Here is a 15,599-nt window from a genome sequence, read left to right on the forward strand (position 1 = left end):
CAAAAAAAAAAAACAAAAACAAAACAAAAAAAAAAATAAGCTTACAGATAAGTGATATAAATGACAGCAATATCATCATAAGGAACAGAAGGGAGGAACTGGGAATATTCTGTTATAAGGTATGTGCACTCTCCATGAAGTGATAGAGTGTTACTTGAAAGTGGATATGGACTAGTTATAAAAGTGTATTTGCCCACTCTAGGGCAACCACTAAAAAAAGAAGTATAATTGATATGCAAAGAGAGGAAAGAGAACAGACTCACACAAAATGTTCAGTTAAAACCAGAGAATACAGCACTCCCATGTTCACTGCAGCATTATTTACAATAGCCAAGATATGGAAACAACCTAAGTGTCCATCAATGGATGAATAAAGAAAATGAGACACACAGACAGACAGACAGACACACACACACACACACAGGAGTATTATTCAGCCATAAAAAAGAATGAAATTGGGGTGCCTGGGTGGCTCAGTCGTTAAGCGTCTGCCTTCAGTTCAGGTCATGATCCTGGGGTCCTGGGATTGAGCCCAGTGTCAGGCTCCCTGCTCAGCAGGGAGTCTGTTTCTTCCTCTGCCCCTCCTCCCATGCTCTCTCAAATAAATAAATAAAATCTTTAAGGAAAAAAAAAAGAATGAAATCTTGCCATTTTGTGACAACATCATGGATGGACCTTGAGGGCATAAGTGAAACAAGTTAGACAGAAAAAGATAAATACCATATGATCTCAGTTATATGTGGAATCTTAAAAAAAAAAAACAAAAAACCAAGCCCATAGATACAGAGAATAGATTGGTGATTGTTGGGAGGTCAGGGGGTGGAGGGGCTGGACAAAATGGGTGAAGGGTGTCAAAAGGTATAAACTTCAGTTATAAAATAAATAAGTCATGGGGACACAGTTTACAGCATGAAGATTATAGCTAATAATACTATATTGGATATTTGAATGTTGCTAAGAGAATCAATCTTTTTTTTTTTTAAAGATTTTATTTATTTGACGGGAGAGAGACACAGCGAGAGAGGCAACACAAGCAGGGGGAGTGGGAGAGGGAGAAGCAGACCCCCCGCTGAGCAGGGAGCCCGATGTGGGGCTCGATCCCAGGACCCTGGGACCATGACCCGAGCTGAAGGCAGATGCTTAAGGACAACTGAGCCACCCAGGCACCCTTAAGGGAGTAAATCTTAAAAGTTCTCATCACAGGAAAAAAATTAACTATGTATAGTGATGGATGTTGGCTGGATTCATTGTGGTGATCATTTCACAATATATACAAATAGCGAATCATGTTGCACACCTGAGAATAATATAGTATGTCAATTATGCCTCATTCCAAAAAAAAAAAAAAGAAAAGAAAAAGAAAAAGGGTGGAAGGCGAAAACCAAAAACCAAAGAATGAGGACTGTGAATGGAAAATAGGAAAAAATATGGCAACTATTAATCCAACTAGATCAGTAAATATCAATGGTTTAAATACACCAAGTACACGAACCATGAGAGACTATGGACTCTGAGAAACAAACTGAGGGTTCTAGAGCGGAGGGGGGTGGGGGTATGGGTTAGCCTGGTGATGGGTATTAAAGAGGGCACATACTGCATGGAGCACTGGGTGTTATACGCAAACAATGAATCATGGAACACTAATCAAAAACTAATGATATAATGTATGGTGATTAACATAATAAAATAAAATCTAAAAATAAATAAATAAATAAAAAATAAACACACCAAGTAAAAGAAACTGTCAGAGTGGATTAAAAAAAACAAGACCCAACTATTTGTTGTCTATAAGTAACCCACTTTTTTTTTTTTTTTTTTTTTTAAAGTAGCTTCCACACCCAGCATGGAACCCAATGCAGGGCTTGGACTCACGACCCTGAGATCAAGACCTGGGCCAAGATCAAGAGTCGGATCAAGGCAGTCGCTTAACCAACTGAGCTACCCAGGTGCCCCAAGAAACCCACTCTAAATAGAAAGACACAGATAAATTAAAAGTAAAAGGACCATAAAAAATGTACTGTGCTGACACTAACGTAAGGAAAGCTGGAGCAACGATATTAATTTCAGACAAAAATACTTCAGTGAGGGGCACCTGGGTGGCTCAGTTGGTTAAGCATCTGCCTTCGGCTCAGGTCATGATCCCAGGGTCCTGGGATCGAGCCCGGCGTCAGGCTCCCTGCTCAGCCGGTAGCCTGCTTCTCCCTCTCCCTCTGCTGCTCCCACTGCTTGTGCTCTCCTGCTCTCTCTGTCACATAAATAAAATCTTTAAGAAAAAAAAATAGTAATACTTCAATGAGTATCATTCCACACACATAACTTTTTTTTTCTTATTTAGAAGACAGATGATCTCTTTTTCTCCAGACTTTTCTGTTTGTTTTCTTCTTTTACTGAAGTATAAAATATACACAGTAATGTTGGTAAAATGCATTAAAGAGTATAGCTTGATGAATTTTTTTTTTTTAAAGATTTTATTTATTTATTTTTTAGAGAGCGAGCGAGAGAGAAACAGCATGAGAGGGGAGAGGGTCAGAGGGAGAAGCAGGCTTCCCGCTGAGCTGGGAGCCCGATGTGGGACTCGATCCCAGGACCCTGGGATCATGACCTGAGCCGAAGGCAGACGCCTAACCATCTGAGCCACCCAGGCGCCCGCTTGATGAATTTTTTTTGCTTGAAACATTGGTCTTTTCTCTTTAAGTTTTTATTTAAATTCCACTTAGTTAACATATAGTGTTATATTAGTTTCAGGTGTACAATACAGTGATTCAGCAATTCTATACAACACCCAGTGCTCATGCCCTCCTTAATCCCCATCACCATGTCACCCACCCCCCACACCCCTCCCTTCTGGTACCCATCAGTGTGTTCTCTATAGTTAAGAGTCTGTTTCTCGGTTTGCCTTTTTCCCTTTGCTCGTTTGTTTTGTTTCTTAAATTCCACATATGAGTGAAATCTTATGGTATTTGTCTTTCTCTGACTGATTTATTCCACTTAGCCTAATACTCTCTAGTTGATCCATGTCGTCGTAAATGGCAAGATTTCGTGCTTGATGAATTTTTACATACATACATATATTTTCTACAGTTTTAACAATGTTAATTTTGTTAATAATGTGAACAATTTAGCAGTTATCCTGTTAAGCAATGCTCTAAGAACTACACGTGTATTAATTCCTTTAATCCTCATAATAAACCTGTAAGTTATGTACTATTATCATCCCATTTTAGAGATAAGGAAACTAGGGCACAGAGTAAGCATTTCGCCAAGGTCATATGGTTTGTAAACTCGGAGCCACAATTCAGATCCATGCCGTCATGTCCCTGCATCTGAGCGCTTAATATTCCTGTAACTACGTGTAAAGATAATCATGGAAGTGGCTTAGCACGGTATCTGACACACACTAGTAAGTGCTCAATAGCATCATCATTTTTACTCTTATTATTACGATTTCATTGAATCTGGGGTGCCATCAGTTGCAAGACACATCATTCTAAATGATACTAACAAAGAAAACACTGTCAATCATAATATATAGTGTTGTAAGACACATTCCAATTTCAAAGATCTTAAGGTTAAAAAATGTACTTTGTAGAATGAATGAAATTCAGTATTATTGTATATAGTTTTGTAGTCAGTGCTGTTTAATAGCTCCAAATACCATATATGTAACAAGGGCCCCCCCCCCAGTTATATACTCAGTCCTGACCACTCCTTTGAACCATAAACCTGCATCTCCAACTGCCTACTTAATGTCTCCATGTGGATACCTCCAAAATCACACGTCTCAAACGGAGTTCTCAATAGCCTTTCCCATATTGGCATACAGCAACTCTATTCTTCCAACTTTTCAGGCCCAAAACCTTGGTGTCAACAAATTCTGAGGTCTCTACTTTCTTTCTTTCTTTTTTTAATGTTTTATTTTTATTTATTTGTCAGAGAGAGAGAGAGCACAAGCAGGCGGAACAGCAGGCAGAGGGAGAAGCAGGCCTCCCGCTGAGCAGGGAGCCCGATGCAGGACTGGATCTCAGGACCCTGGGATCCTGACCTGAGCCCAAGGCAGACGCTTAACCGACTGAGCCACCCAGGCGCCCCTGAGGTCTCTATCTTCTATATAAATCCAGAATTCAGCCACTTCTCCCCACCCGCACTGCCAATACAACTATTCCACAGCACCCTGTGGCACAGACTGCTAGCTGCTCACCTACTCCATGCTTTCCTCTTCTTCCTGGGCACACATTTCCCAGATTCCCTTGCAGTTAGGTGTGGCCACATGGAATGCGAGAACAAATTTCAAGTACCATTTCCAGCCTGTCCATGTAAACCTCGCAAGTATACTAATGTATGCTTTTCTCCCCTTGCAGCTTGCTATAACAGAAATGGCTCCAAACCTTACTCCTAAGGATGACCTTGGTGGCCACATGTTGAAGAAAAGCAAAGCCTCAGTCAGCCTGGGTTTCTGAATGACAGCATGGAGGGTGGTCCCAATGACCGGTTCACCCACCAGTTATGATACGATGAGCAATAAAGAAATTTTTGTTGTTTGAACCAGTGGACAAGGAGGAAAATGATACTGGAGGATAAAAAGATGGAGAGTCTTGTCTTGTTAAACAGCAAATGTTACCCGTAATAAAAGGAAGTCGCACTAAGTGCCTCCTGAGCCCACAGCTTTCAGAAAGGAGGGTGGAAAGCGATGTTAGTAGTGTGTATTGATGGTTACTTGCTATAGTTAGCAAGGTGTTACAAGAAAGACAAAAGCTCAGGTAAGAATGGGCTGATTAAGTTGCAGAAATCAAGTAAGAAATTTGGGGATGCAAGATTAGAAGAGCTGACTGCTGGAGAGCCTGGGTAGCTCTTGAGCCCCCGACACTTGATTTCCGCTCAGGTCGTGATCTCAGGGTCGTGAGATGGGAGCCCCACGTCCAACTCCCCGCTGGGCATGGAGCCTACTTTAGATTCTCGCTCTCCCTCTGCTCTCTCTATCTCAGTATCTTTCAAAAAAAGAAAAGGGACGCCTGGGTGGCTCAGTGGTTAAGTGTCTGCCTTAGGCTCAGGTCATGATCCCAGGGTCCTGGGATCGAGCCCCACATCGGGCTCCCTGCTCGGCGGGAAGCCTGCTTCTCCCTCTCCCACTCCCCCTGCTCGTGTTCCCTCTCTCACTGTGTCTCTCTCTGTCAAATAAATAAATAAAATCTTTGGAAAAGAAAAGAAAGAAAGAAAGAAAAACTGACTGCTTCTGCATCCCAAATAATAAGACTGAAAAGGGCTTTGTGTAACAAAGGTCTAGGGGAACAGCTCCCTCAGGACGTCCAGTGACCCTGCCTATCTCCACGTAGGCCACACAAACAAGGGATCTGCAGTCTGACCCAACTCATGGCAGAATCCTCTGTGATTCCTCCTGGAACATAGGGAGTTAAGGACAGGGAGCTGCTACAGTGTTGCTTCTCGCCCCTATCTTATGGGAGACCGCAACAAGGCTGTTTCTTATCCATCTCCCTGGTTTGGGGGAGGGCAACCCTTTCTAGCTTCCTCGCTAGGATCCAGCTGCCAGCTTCCATGGCTTTCCATAAAACTGCTTAGCTGTAGCTTAGAACTGGCTTTTTCCACAGCCAGTGACTGACCACTCCGGTGGTCTGTCATTTCGTTCCTCATGTTCAGTGTTACCCTGTGGAACCGCCTGAGCAGTGGACACAAAGGCTTCTAAGACTCCTTAGTTAAACAGGGGGACTCTGCCCTAAAGCGAAAATCAGACTGAAGGTGGTGGTGCCCTTCTCATCTAAGCCTGCTGTTTGAGATGATATCGAGGGAGCCCCCGTTAGTTTCCAAAGGGAGCAGCGCAGAAACAAGGAGACAAATACGTCAAGGAGACGCCACCATCACCTCTAGGAAGAGAACGTGGGCAAGGTCTAAAACAAAAAGATCAGAGGACTACTAAGGTTTTAAGGGAACTGAATCACCGAAGAAATCAAGACCTGGCCTGGTTTAAAACAACCCTTGGGCAGGAAACCATCTGGGAAAGCGGAGGGAGTTTCCAGTCCCCACCATTATCTCTCTCACATCCTTTCCTTCTCTCCCCCCCTCATGTTCTCCATACCAACCAGCATCCTTATCATTCCGTGAACAGATAAAGCACATTCCCACCTCAGATGCTTGGCCTTGCTGGTTCCTTCCTATCCCTGAAAAAAAGTTTCTTTTCAGATATCTACAAGGTAGTTCATATTTGCAGATTTCAGGTATTTACAAGGGACATCACTAGATCCCAGCGCTAGGTACACCGGGATAACTGAAAGACACTGTAGCTTTCTCCCTGCAGCTCCCACTCCCACAGGCACCAGGTCCACTGTTGGCTGCATAAAACAAAAGCTAGACATAACCTAACTGCCCCGCCACCTGCTCATGCAAGGACCTCAGAGCCCCCACAAAATGCACCTAATTATTTCCAGGAGTCACTAGGGGTTGTCACATGGGCTCGGGAACAAGTCCCATCCACTAGTCTCCATGAGACTCTACTCTCGGCTGGATACCAGACACTGCAGCCACTCTGAAGACTCCCTGAGGGTACTGGTACCTCCAGCTTGATGACAGTAGTTCTACCTTGGTGGCCCCTTAGGGAGTAGGGTGCAGAAGGTGCCTGCTGCTTTGTGGTGTGGTTAGGGTGAACAGCTCTCTCACCCGGGTTATCTTCTGCTAAAGGAGCCCGGAGCAGAGCCAGATGGGACATGTAGGATAAGGCAGCCATATTGCGTCCTGTAGTAAGAGCATTGGCACTCTCCTAGGTCGCTTGTCTTCGAGGTATTCTGAAACACAATTTCCAATGTGTGGGGGCAGGGTTTCCCACACTAACGAACAATTCTCACACACCAACAGGGTGCCTGAGAATTCAACTCAATTCTGACACTATCTACCTGGAAAGATATCAGATTCTACAGGTTAAGGATTCAGTCCTACAAGACTGCCACCCCCCTCCCCAACACACACACATCCCCTCACCTCAGACACCAGTCACAAAAGCAGGTTGTTACTTATGCTTCTGACCAACTGGCTATAGATAGATAGGAGGTTCAATGACCCCCTCCTTGGTGACTCAATTCCAACACCAGCTGCAAGTCTACGTTGACCTGTCTTCTGACTGGCTAGGTTCCAACGACCTACTCCTTGGGTTCAGTTCATTTGCTGGAGCGGCTCACAGAACTCAGAGAAATGTTTTACTTACTAGATCATTGGTTTATTATAAAAAGATATAATTCAGGAACAGCCAGATGGAAGAGATGCATAGGGAGAGGTCTGGGGAAAGGATGAGAAGCTTCCATGCCCTCTCCAGGCACGCCACTCTGCCCACATCTCCATGTGCTCACCAACCCAGAGGGTCTCTGAACCCTGTCCTTTTAGTTTAAATCAATGGCCAATGGTGATTGATTCAATACCCCCCCACCCCCACCCATCAGAGGGGTGGGACTGAAATTTCCAACCTTCTAATCACAAGATTGGTTCCCAAGACAACCAGCCCCCTTCCTTAGGTACAGTCCAAGTCACTCATGAACATAACAAAAGACACCTTTAAGGCTCTCAACAAGGAGGAAATTCCAAAGGTTTTAGGACTTCTAAGACCAAATATATTTCTCATTATAAACCACAATATCACAGTCCACTCTTGTCTTCGAACACGGATCCCTAATAGCAAAACAATCATAAAAGTCAAAAAGATATCTCATTCAGTCATTAATAACTATCCAGTCCAGCATCATATGGAGGAGGAGCAGTCCTCCGGGATCCCAGCGGGTTGGCCACTCAGGTTTGCAGGCTTCCACTGGATCCTGTCAGGTTCCAAAAACAAGAGTGGTCTCGGCAACATTCGGCTTCACCCGCTCAGTCATCTGGTATACTCAAGCTAAGAAGTAACAGCATCTCCCGCTCTGAGCGTCTTTGGAGAGGTCAATGTAATATTGGATTTCCCTCATTATATAACACGCGTATTCATTCCCTTACCCCTCAGCTACTATTTTTCTTTCCCTCCATTTATATCCAAACCTTCCCACCTCTGGAAGGGACATTAGGTTTGGCCACTGTGCTGGCGTAGATTGCAGGCAGCAAAACTAGTCTAGCAAGTCCCTCCCCCTCAGTCCAGGTCTAGTCAGATAAGGTAAGGTTACCCACGTGCAGAACTAGTGGGCTATCTTTACCACCAGACCATACAGCTGAATTCGCTGTTAGCCCCAATTTCGCCAGAAGGGGTGAAGGCCCATCCTGCCCCATCAGGCCCTTAGGAATTCTGACACAAAGGTTAAAAATACACAGCTGCAGTTTCTTGCTTAGGAATCCGGCCCTTGTAGTCCTGGGTCCTGTGACCACCGCATCAAGTAAAAAAAAAAAAAAGTTGAGGCAATGTGGAAAAGAAAGATTACTAGCACCTTCCATACCCCCTCTTCCCCAGATCCAACAGAAAAACAGAGGAATCTATCCAGTGGGGACACTCCTGTCGTGCTGAGTGTGAGCACACACTCGTGAAGGCCTGTAAACCAGCCCCCTTCATGTGTTTCTCTCCCCCTTGCCCACCTCGACCCCCCACCTTTAGACAACCACTGTTTAATCACCCCATACATTCTCTGACAAACTAGTACTCTGAGGAGGATATCCCTGCCCAGTGTTGGACATTATCAGCTATATAAAGTATATTCCTCGGTCTGAAGAAATGCCGATGGGCTGTCCAAAGTAGCACCGTGTCCTCGGTTCTGGTTCTTTCCCAGCACTGGGGCATCTGCCCCTCCCACCGGGTATGCAAAGCCAGTCTAGAGTCAGTGACTCCTGCTGTCAGGACCTCTGTAGCCCCCCAGGGGGCTGCCAGCATCAGTCTCACTTGCCCCCACCAGGGAATCTGCCACATAGCCATCTGTAGTCTCTGTCTCCTTTGCTAACAGAACAATTCTTACTAACATTTTGTGCCTCACAAGGTGCCAGAGGAACAGGTCTGGAACCAGCCCATCTCTGCACTGCTGCACACCCCCAGTGTCCACTCATCTCATGGACCCAGGCGGCCACCTCAAGGGCGCACAGAGGGAGATCTGCTGGTTTGTTCCAACCACCTTCCGAACCTGGAAGGGAGTTCTTCTGATGGGCACTGATATGCCCTACCTTAATGCACCCCTCAAATCTCCACAGGGCCATGCCCTGCGTGGGCATCCCTTTAATAGGCCACATTTCTGCTGCACTCCTGCCTGACCAGAAGCCCAGGCCACTGGCCACTGCCCATTAGTCAGTAAAAAGTCAAACATACAGGCTTTTTATCACGGTTCAATTCTTCCATCACTGCTAGCAAAACAGCATGCAATTCAGACCACTGAGCTGATGGGTTTTTACCTTTTTCAGTCAGAATGGAGGCCTTCCAAGCAAGATGTTGTCCATTCTACCCACCCCCACCCCCGTGGAACTTCTGTCCACAAATCAAGCAGCTCTTTGTCCGTCAGTCGAGAGCTGTTTATAGGGCACTGACTAAGTGACGAGAGAATCCAGCAAGCTCCTCACACAGTTCCAGAGTCAGTCCTAGGGGAAAGGGGGCTCCCTGCTCCTGAGGAAACTCCTCCTCGCATTCCCCAGGCACTGCCATCCCTATTAAGGTGTTTCTCCAACATCATCCTAGACATTACGGGTATTTCAGGTTTCAAGATGATGTATGTCCCTCAGCTTCAATTAATATCCCATAGCAAGGTAGTAAATGCCCTTCAAAATTCTCTTCCCCAAAGTCCCAGTAGCGGTCACTGGGAGGCGCTCAGAGGCTCTTGCCATAAGCCGCAGTCTACACTCTACATAGTGTACTCTACTCTACATTGGGGAGAATTGGGCTTACCAGCATTCCAGCTTCCACCCTCCAATGGGTGGGCTCAGGGGTCTTACTGGTTCCCATTTAGGACGTCCACTAATATTTATTGCTCGTAGGGCAAATGTACGTGCCTTTTGTTATGATACTAGGTAGGGGAAGTATTCCCGTCAGATACAATGTCCACCCCTTGTCAATCCCTAATATTTTGCCTTTTAGCCATCAGGTAAAAGAAACGCAACCCCTTCCCATAAAGTCTATTCAAACATACAAATTCTCCTACAGACTTTTACCATGATGCCATCAACTCACATTCTTAGCTGTAGCCTCCGTTAGGACTTCATCAACAGGTTATATAGGGTAAGGGAAGTGTTCCTCAGCCACATTTAATATCCATCCCCATAAAACATTCAAGTAAAGTTAACATGATTCCTTTAGAGAGTTATCAGCTTCAACATTCCAACTTTCGTAATCCTATCAACCCTATGTTTTTACATTCTGTCAATTTAATTGTGGCAGGAGTCAGGGCTTCCCTTGGTACCAAAGTTTATGGGACTCCCAGATCAAGGAGTCCGGGAAACTTCTCTTCTCTGACCATTTCACCCACTCTTGTGCTATAAAGGCTTTGGGTTCCCAGTGAGGGGGTCAAGCCAAGGGACCCTGACCCTTTTGTCAATCTTTATCTTGATTAATCTGCCTAACTGCTCACCCACGCAGTTGCTGGTCAGGTACTTCACTGTAATTTTTGCCTTCCGGGTTGTAAAATTTCTCCAAACGGGTAAATAAAGCAGGATTGTTTGGGGCCCTTTAATGCTGGAGGAGCAACAGGGGTCCATTTGGCCCAACCACCCTTAGGTAGTACTGTATTAAAGCCTTCGTCTTAACCTCATCAACGTCTGTTTTATTCATCCTATTTCTTAAAAAAAAAAAAAAAATTATGCCACTTATATATACTAAACAAACAAAAAAAAGTTCACCTATTTCTTACTAATCATCTAAAACTTTCCACCCGGCTCGGACGAGTCCTCTTTCTGTTTCCTCTTTGCTTCGCTCCTATCGATACTCACTTTATTCACCGTATTTCTTAATAACTTCAAAAATTTCCACCTAGTTCCGGAAGCGTCCCTTGACTTTCCCCATTGGCTTGTTAATTAATCTAAGGTTTCTATTAGCATCTGTAAGACCCCTGAGGAGAAGCTGAGACAGCAAATTCGATGAGGATTCCCGAGCTGTTTTTTGGTTTTGCAACAATGAGGTTACATGGGGCGCCCCTGAGAAAGGGACCCCCTCAACCACAGCATTTACCATGACCTGGGTAATGGGCACACTGAGCGGGTTAATATTTCGGTCGTCATAAAGCCAGTCCCAGATGCCTTGCATAGGAAGCGTATCAGCTGCTTCATCGGGGTGTTTTGACTCGGCATTCATGGGGGTTAAGGACAGTCCCCTTTCTAAGGATTAACAAGGCTTAGGGTGGCTTTTATGCAGTCCACCAGACTGGTTGTTCCCTCGGGAAATGTCTGGATCACATAACAGCCACCTGCGATTGTTCCATAGTGATCTGTGGGTCAGGCATCGACCCAAACACGCTCCTCCACCCAGGGGCATTCAGACCAGAGACACCGCCCCCAATCAGTTACTCCCCCAAACCCGTTCAGTGAGGCTTCCTCAGGAAGCTGAGGATACTTATAGACAAAATGAAAACAACTCTTGCACACTATAGCCCCCTAGTTACAAAAGTTTCTTCGCTTCGCCCTTCCCCCACAGTGACTTTTACCTTGGGGGGCGGCTTTGAGGCTAATGGTCAGAGCTCAGACTCACTGAACTCGGAGTTTGGACTAGCATCAAAGTCCAACTGAGCGTTCCCTTTTAGTTTAGCTATTACAGTTAACGATGACCAAGGGATTGAATATTTTGCCTTTTTCTCATTAGTATGTACTTCCTTATTCCAACTGCCCAGGAGTTGGGTCCATGTTTAGTTAACTGAAGGCAGCAGTTGCTGCTTCATTCCTTGCGTGACCACATGGACACCCAGGAATCAAGAGGTTCATCCCCACCCGACCTCCCTTCATCCTTTCTCTTCCCAAACCACGTGTTTCTGTGTGCCAGGGACCGTCTAGCAAATCCCAATTCACTGACCACCAACTCTTTTGGGTTCCTGGACCCAAATCCAAAGTTGGGGGAAGGGCCTTCCACACAATACCAAGCAATTCCTGACACCAGCAGTGAGTCCAAGAATTCAACTCAATTCCGATACCACCTACCCGGAGACAGCATCAGACTGCCCAGGTTAAGAGTTCAGTCCGACAAGACTGTTCCCCTACCCCCCGGCCACCCTACATCAACTTCAAATGCCAGGCACACGCCCAGGCTGTTAACCGTGCTTCTGACTGACCAGCTATAGATTGGAGGGTCCAATGACCATCTCCTTGGGTTCGATTAATTTGCTAGAGCAGCTCACACAACTCGGAGAAACATCTCACTTACTAGGTCACCGGTTTATTATAAAAGGATATAACCCAGAAACAGCTAGATGGAAGAGGTGCACAGGGCAAGGTCTGGGGAAAGGATGAGGTGCTTCCATGCCCTCTCCAGGCCCACCACTGTGCCTGAAACTCCACGTGTTCGACAACCTGGAAGCTCTGTGAACCCCCTCCTTTGGGGTTTTAGGGAGGCTTCATTACATAGTCATGATCGATTTAATCATTGGCCATTGGTGATTGATTCAACCTCCAGCCCTCTCTCCCCGCCGGGGAGGTCAGGGGGTGGGACCGAAAGTTCCAACCCTCTATTCATACTTGGTTCCCCTGGCAACCAGCCCCCAGCCTAGGTGCAGCCCAAATGTCACTCATTAACATAACAAAAGACACCTTTGTTGCTCTCATCACTTAGGAAATTCCAAGGGTTTTAGGAGCTCTATGCCAGAAATGAAAGGGAGGCCAAATTTATATTTCTTATTACCGATCACAGTATCACAGCCTGTAAATTGCAACTACCTTTTGGAGGACATATTTTTAACATCTAATGCAAGTTGTAAATATGCGTTCTCTCTGACCCAGCATTTCTTCTACTCTGTCTCCACTCTAGAGAAATACCCCTCAACAGGTACAAAGATGCAGGGACATGAACATTAATCACAGAATGTGGGTAAGAGTGAACACAGGGCAACAGGGAAATAAACAATGGCATATACACTCCTAATAAGGAATATTAGGCAGCAGGTGAAAAGAACGAGATGGGGGGGCGCCTGGGTGGCTCAGACGGTTAAGCGTCTGACTTCGGCTCAGGTCATGATCTCAGGATCCTGGGATCCAGCCCTGCGTCCGGCTCTCTGCTCAGCGGGGAGTCTGCTTCTCCCTCTGCCCCCTCCCCAACTCTCTCTCAAATAAATAAATAAAAATCTTTTTTAAAAAAGGAAACGAATGAGGTGGGTCTATGCGTCATCATATGGAATGAACGACATCCAAGACAAACTGCTTAGTGAATAAAGCAAATTGCAAAAAGATACGTATACTTCGCAAAAAAAAAAAACAAACAACTTTTAAACCTACGCATAACGCCACAAATGTTTTAATCAGCATATATATGTAGAAAAGCACACGTAAATGATAACCAGTAACACTGGCTGCCTCTGGGTAGGAGGGAAGACAAGAGAATCAGAACTGGGGCCGGTGACTGAGAGGACTTCAGCTTTTTTTCTTCGTAACTGTCCTTCAAGGACAATTAACGCTTCCGTAATTAGAAATTAATGTTTTATAAAGGGCATCTGGCTGTGTAGCGAAATTGTCGAGCCGCCCCCACCTTATCACTTTAGTGCACACTGGCGCAACTTCCAATTGGTAGCGCCTGCATTACTTCGCCCAAGGACTTTCTCTTGCCACCGGAACCTGCTCAGCTGCTGAAGATGCCTTTGCTGCCCATGTGGCAGACCAGAAATGCTGGGGAATGAGCCCCCTGATCGCAGCCCTCAACCAAGGACTGACTGATGGGAGTGCGGGTACCTCTCATCAGGGACGAGCCAGGAGGTAGAAAGCGCCTTGGTTATTTGAACAGACAGGATTTACTATTTAAAAAACAAAACAAACAACAACAAAAAAACCCGTAAACTAGGCATAAAGTTGTAAAGGAGCTAACTCCAGTGGTGAAAAGAGAACTCTAAGGTATCGTAAAGAAAGTAACCGGAGGAAGCGGCTACCAGCCCCAGGGCTGGGGTACAAAGGAGAGAGAAGGGAATGGTTACAACTTAGAAGCTTGGAGGAAGGGCTCCATGGAACTAGGACCCAGACCCCCGAGGAGGGGGTGCTACTCACCTCATGCTGGTGTTGCTGATGGGGGTGGGATGAGTCTGGTTCTGTGAATCCTGGAGAGCTGCAAACCGGATTCAGCTGTAGACAACGAAAGGCGCTGCTGGGGCGGCGGTGAAGAAATGTTCTAGGGGAATGCTGACAGCAGCAGGAAGCTGACAGGAGGGAACAAGGAAGAACAGAAAGGAGTTTAAGTTGCTACGTCCTCCTCCCGCCTTGCAGTCTCCCTCTATCGCCCCCTAGAGGCAGAGTCTAGCAGGAAGCAGCCGGCCGAGCTGGAATGCGGATGGTCGCATCCCATCCCCCCGAATCAAAGGGTAGAGTATAGAAGGGTGAGTTTGAAGCTGAAAAACTTAATAACATGCGGGAAAATAGAGAATAGTTTAATGAGTCTCAGTTCATCTGTCACTTAGCTTTAAGAGTTATTACTACTTTGGCTTTCTTGCTTCATTTATTTCCCTCCGTACTTTCCCCCCCCCGGAGTATTTTAAAGCAAATGACATAATTTCACCCATAAAATACTTAAGTGTCTAATAGGATACAGACTTTAGGAACACAGTACCATTATCACACCTAATAAAATCAACACTAATTCCTTAATATAATCCAATACTTAGTTTGTGTTCAAATTTTCCTGGTTGTCTCAAATTTGTTTGAATTTAAACCCAAACAATATCCAGGTATTGTTTTTGTTAATGTATCTCTTTTTTTTTTTAAGATTTTGTTTATTTGACGGAGAGACGGCCAGAGAGGGAACACAAGCAGGGGGAGTGGGAGAGGGAGAAGCAGGTCCCCGCTGAGCAGGGAGCTGGATGTGGGGCTCCATCCCAGGACCCCGGGAGCATGACCTGAGCTGAATGCAGACCCTTAACCGACTGAGCCACCCAGGTGCCCAGAGCTTGCATTATTTTTTAATGAAGAACTTTCTCATCAATTCTGAATGCTCTGAAATACAGTCAGGCAGAATAGGTGTTTAATTTTTTTTCCTTTATCAATTTTATGATTAATAAATTGGTGTCCTAGCAGCCTCCAAAAAGTGACCAATGAGGTTTTTTTGTTTTTTTTTAAGATTTTATTTATTTTTGAAAGAGAGAGAGAGCACAAGCAGAGGAGGGGGGCAGAGGGTTGGGGGAAACAGACTCCTCACGGAGCAGGGAGCCTGAAGTGGGGCTCGATCCCAGGACCCCAGGATCATGACCTGAGCCAAAGGCAGATGCTTAACCGACTGAGCCACCCAGGCACCCCAAGGTTTTATTTTTTAGTATCAGGATGAACTCATGGAGTTCTAAAATATTTGATGTATAAATATATACACTACTTTGCAGTCACTATGCTTTTTCATGCTTAAGTGTTCTATCTTGGGCCAGTGAGAACCCCTTAAAAAGTTGGTTCCTTAATCCTTTAATACAACCCTTGTAGTCCTTAATTTTTAGTTAGGATATTCCAGGTTCATCTTTTGTATTCCAGCCTCAGAATTGAAATTGGCTCTT

General features: G+C 45.3%; 1 protein-coding gene across 1 annotated transcript in view; it reads right to left on the minus strand.

The window, feature by feature from the left end:
• USP9X (ubiquitin specific peptidase 9 X-linked) overlaps positions 1-14,267 on the minus strand; it is a 167,276-nt gene extending 153,009 nt beyond the window's left edge. The window contains exon 1 of the mRNA XM_081808975.1: positions 14,116-14,267. The gene's annotated coding sequence lies outside the window, so the exon portion shown is untranslated. The remainder of the gene's footprint in view (positions 1-14,115) is intronic.
• Between the last annotated feature and the right edge of the window lie 1,332 nt (positions 14,268-15,599).

Source organism: Leptonychotes weddellii, chromosome X, assembly GCF_054177405.1.
Source record: "Leptonychotes weddellii isolate Sample4059 chromosome X, ASM5417740v2, whole genome shotgun sequence".
Classification (NCBI taxonomy): domain Eukaryota; kingdom Metazoa; phylum Chordata; class Mammalia; order Carnivora; family Phocidae; genus Leptonychotes; species Leptonychotes weddellii.